Source organism: Mytilus edulis, chromosome 12, assembly GCF_963676685.1.
Source record: "Mytilus edulis chromosome 12, xbMytEdul2.2, whole genome shotgun sequence".
Classification (NCBI taxonomy): Eukaryota; Metazoa; Mollusca; class Bivalvia; order Mytilida; family Mytilidae; genus Mytilus; species Mytilus edulis.
This window is the reverse complement of record NC_092355.1, coordinates 75,692,502-75,697,811: the sequence shown is the minus strand read 5'-3', so window position 1 is coordinate 75,697,811 and position 5,310 is coordinate 75,692,502. Positions and strand designations below refer to the sequence as shown.

General features: G+C 31.8%; 1 long non-coding RNA gene across 1 annotated transcript; it reads left to right on the top strand.

Moving 5' to 3' along the window:
- Positions 1–617: 617 nt before the first annotated feature.
- On the top strand, positions 618–5,109 carry LOC139499168 (uncharacterized). Its single transcript, XR_011658134.1, has 3 exons — positions 618–685; positions 2,049–2,211; positions 4,845–5,109. It is a non-coding gene; the product is annotated as an uncharacterized lncRNA (long non-coding RNA).
- Positions 5,110–5,310: the final 201 nt, after the last annotated feature.

Below are 5,310 nucleotides of genomic sequence, written 5' to 3'. Positions count from 1 at the left end.
TTAATTATAATACTATTTTTGACAGCATGTCTCCTCTTAAAAATTATTAATTCAAATATTATGCTTAGATATAACATTATAAGTTGAGCCAGAGGTTCGATAATCGTCAACTTTAAATTAAAATTTTAAAATTCGCGGTTTGGGAACCGTTTTGCTTTCATATTATTATCCTGAAAGATCACTAGTGTAGTTTAGAAAATGTGAAAAACCAACTAATAGAGGACTTATGATTTTTGTTTTTCTTCAATGTTTATGCTGATAAACAGTTTGTAATGGTTTTGTTTTTCAAAACTTGCCTCTTAACTTTGGTGAAATTGAATAAGTGACCATTTGTCTGCATGTTCATTTTTGGACTGATTCTGCGTTAAAAAATAAAAGTATAATCGTCGAAAATAACACGAAGAAACTTTTTACACAGAAAATTTGTTTTGCTTTTTTTAATTAAGTACGAACAATCTCATTGTTTGTTGTTTTAATTTGCCGTTTAATCTCACAGACCCAACTTGTGTGTTGTGCTGTTGTGATATATATTTGTGCAATATGTATATAGCAAACGTGTGCCAATATGCACAGGAAGTACTACCTAATTAGGTGCAATAACTTTTGGTTTTAAATTGTTTGCAGATCGAAGTTATTCCCTGACCTCTATATAATGAAAACAGCAGTATTACCCTGTTTTTTTCAAGTAAGTAATTTTATTTGTATCAAATAAATACATTTTTATAATTTGGCATAAGTACATTTCTGTTGTCTTTTTTAAGTTTGTTTGTACGTCTATGGTCTTGCACTTTGGCTTTGTCTTTAAAGAAATAGATTGTGCAGAATATTCCTCAACTAGTCAATTGATGATTTTACTTGGAAATAAGGAGATGTGACGTGGATTCCAATGATTTACGAAGATCAAACAAAAAACCAAGCAGTGGTTTGTTTATATAAAGACTAAACATTCCAATTGTAAGAATCAAATAACAAACAACAAAACTTCATAATATTATATACTCTGACAAATTACACTTATAAAAAGAATTTCTAAAAACGTTCATCAGAAGGTACCAAGACCTTGTCGATAAATATTCCGTTTATGTATCAACTGATAGTTAATACACGATTGTAAATAGTATAGATTCTGCGTAGTGACGTTGTTTATCATCTTAATATTATATTATTTGTCAGTATTAATATTAATATAGCTTATAAGTCTGTTTTTCGTTATATTCATTTGACGTGACTCTGAACATATGTATCCTTCATACTTTGACCGACATAATTAATTTATTTATTATCAATACTTTTACAATTAGTCAGTATTTTTGTGATAACCATTTGACGTGACTCTGTACTGTTATATCCCGTCATTCTTTAAACGACAAAAGTATTCGTAATTTTTTTGACCCTTTATGGATGGATCTTACATAGATAGAAACAATCTTATATTAAAAAAAGCAAAACGAGGATATTAAATTTCATGTACATGTAAGCCTATGTGTACTTCTTTTATTGTTTATAGTAACTTAAATGATAACACAATGTTGATGGCTGTACCCTATTGTTTTTACATTTTTATCCATTATATCTGTTTGTTTTGTTCAAACAGAACATATAACGGAATTTGACGAGACTGTCATCAAAGTGAGAGGGTTGGCGACATTTGAAAATGCCTGTACCAAGTCAGGAATAAGACAGTTCTTGTCCATTCGTTTTTTATGTGTTTTTTTATTTCTGATTTTGCCATGTGATTATGGACTTTCCGATGAGATTTTCCTCTAAGTTCAGTATTTTTGTGATTTTACTTTTCACACATTGTTGTCAAAATAATGGAATTTGATAAGACTATCATACAAGTGAGAGCTTTAGTTAGCTATAAAACAAGGTTCAATCAACCATTTTCTACATTTAAATATATGCCTGTACCAAGTCAGTAATAGAATACTTTTATTCATTCGTTTGATGTGTTTGAGCTTTTAATTTTGATTACGGAAATTTCTTAAAAAAATTTCTTTTTGAAATTTCCCCGGAGTTCAGATTTTTTGTAATTTCACTTTTTGCAGATCATTGCTTTGACATTTGTATATGAGTTAAAATGTCCAGCGCCAGGACATTGGCGTCTCAGAGCAAGAAAGTTTTATTGTGGTCAGAGTTATGTGTGTTTGTTGCGTTCACCAGAGAATTCGTATCGAGAGACCTGTGATGGACTGGATTATAGTAGCACGGGTAATACCGCTGATGTTATTATCAATAATTAATTGCCCCATGATACAGTATCTCCTTTCGTAATGGACTTAACAATAAAACTAAATTCTGCATTGATAAACTGCTTCAACTTCTGATTTTTTTTTAGATAACCTAAAAATTGTGTTTACTATATTACTAATACAATTACAAGAGGGACGAAAGATACCAGTTGGACGGTCAAACTCGAAAATCGAAAATAAACTGACAACGCAATGGCTACAAATGAAAAGGACAAACAGACAAATTATAGTACACATGAAACAACCTAGAAACCCAAAGAATAAACAACATGAACCCCACCAAAAACTAGGGTTGATCTCAGGTGCTCCGGAAGGATAAGCAGATCCTGCTCCATGTGTGGCACCCGTCGTGTTAATGAGAAAACAAATCCGGTAAATAGTCTAATTCGGTAGGTCACATTCATGAAAGGAAAGTGGATTGTAGTTACGACGTAAGGAACATATCCGTTTTGGGAAACGGTTATTTCATAACGGTCAACCAATAATAATATGGCGTCCGTAAAATTTACGAAGATAAGATTTCAACGTCACCATTTAGAACTCTTGTTTTAATAGCTTCAATGTGAGCAACAACCCTCTATCAAGAAAATCATGATAGGAAATGCAAGCACGGGCATATCGTATCAATTGCGAGATATATACCCCGTATGCAGGTGATGTCGAAATGTTGCTACTTAGAAATGGAAAATTTACAATTGGAAAGCTGTAACGTTTTGTTTTCAATCAACCCTCATTGTCAATTTCTAGATGTAAATCTAGATATGAGGCCGACTTAACTGTATCTGTTGTATCCTTTATCTCTGGTTCAATGGGATTGGTGCATTTGACATAGTCACCAAATTTTTAATTATCTAGTGAAAGAACATCATCTTTATAGCGGAAAGTAGAGTTAAAGGATATTGCAAACTTCTTATCTTCTTCCTAAGAAGTTCCTATGTGAAGTCAGACTCATAATAATAAAGAAACAAGTCGGCAAGAAGAGTGGCACAATTCGTTCCCATTGGAATGCTTAAAATAGGACAATATCAAACATTTCAAAGAAGTCACATTATCATTATCAAACACCTTCAACATCAATAGTCAATGTAGTGTTACAACTGACGATTTGCTTTACTTGGGACAGGCACATGCATATGGAGCGGGTTCAGTATTTTATAGACCTTAAACTTCAACATTTCAATCTGTAGCAGTACATACACATAGTTTTGATACAAGAACAACATTTTTTGTTAGTTTTTCTTAGCTTGATTGTGATGTTATGATGTCACCTTTTTATTTAGAGTGTAAGTTTCTTTTACTTTCTGTACATGCTATATGATTATATTTGTACACTGTTCATGAAGTTGCTGTTTGCAATGTGTTAACTTCTCACTTGCGACATTCTGTAGTGAACTATTATCATATATGTCTTACACAAATTGTACCTTGCTATATCATAAACTATGCAATTTGTTAAGAAATAAAATGTGAGAAATTCATTTTTCAATGTTTTATAATCTCCACACTTAATTTCTAAATGGCAATTCACAGTACTCAAAATTATTTGCTCAAAATTGAAAAAAAAACGAACAATTGGCACTCATGTGTTAGACTCTATTTGAAGGACGCCTCCGGGTGCGGGAATTTCTCGCTACATTGAAGACCTGTTGGTGACCTTCTGCTGTTGTTTTTTTCTATGGTCGGGTTGTTGTCTCTTTGGCACATTCCCCATTTCCATTCTCAATTTTATCTCTACGGAAATATAAACTGACGAGGCACCTTATTTGTATATACTTTCTGCGGTATTTTTAATTATTTTTAGATGTAAGCAAAGAACTATGCGTATTGTGAACTACTTTTTCACAATTCAAGATGGCCGGATACAGATAGATAATCTACGTTAAATTAAGGCGGTTGTTTTTAAGCATTTGTAATGCATCTTGTGGAAATATAAATGAGCCAAAGTTTAATCTTCGAAATTTGGCCCATTTATATTCTAAGAAAAATAGAAGAAAAAATAATATTTCATATATGATTTATTCATTTAAATAAAAAGTTTGTACTCTTTCAATACAGATATTGCACGGTGTTGATAATTTTATTTTATTGAATTAAGCTACCATAACTTAAATTGATATTAACACTTAACATTTTTTATTTTTTGTTGTTGACAGTGATGACCATTTGACTCCTACGTACGATGCTTTAATTCCCCAGGTCGTTTATGTCTATTATTGTTTTTAAGACTATATAACTATATGGCTTGGTTACCTTAGCTGTATTTGGCAAAAGTTTTAGGAATTTTGGTTTTCAATGCTCTTCAATTTGTACTCTTTTTGTCCTTTTTAATTTTTTTGGTTTCGAGCGTCACTGATGATTTATTTGTAGACGAAACGCTGGTCGGTGAGATACAAAATTTAATCATGGTATCTATGATGAGTTAATGTACTTAAAAGTATGGGGTTTGCTCATTGTAGAATGAAAGAATGACCTTTGCTTTTTTTCGACACTAAATTTGTATTTGGGAGATAGATCTGACATCTATTTCTATAATAATTAACCACTTTATATTGCAAAATGTTGTTCTTTCAATTTCTTTTATATCAATTTTAGGCAGCAAACTTATTTTCGAACCATATTTCAACAAAGCAGGATGCAGCTCTGAAAGATATCAGCCTTTCCCATTTTCAACTGATGGTAACAATAAGTGTGTGTATCAAAAGTCATTTTGTAATGAACAGGGTCAAATCGTCTACCGTGAAGGAAGTACAATAAATGATACAACATGTAGATGTGATTCTTCACAAAGGTACATTTTTGTCACCACGCCAAAACACAACTGTTATTGTTTACCCTTAGAGGAAGACTGTCCATGTCACAAACTCATTTGTGGTAATGAAAATAAATTTGAACAAACATTTTACTTCACACTCATGATGTAAATATTAAAAAAATTTAAAAAGACAACAGTAGTATACCGCTGTTCGCAATTCATACATCGATTGAGAAAAAAATCGAATCCGGGTTACGAACTGAAATTGAGGGAAACACATCAAATATAAGAGGAGAACTACGACAC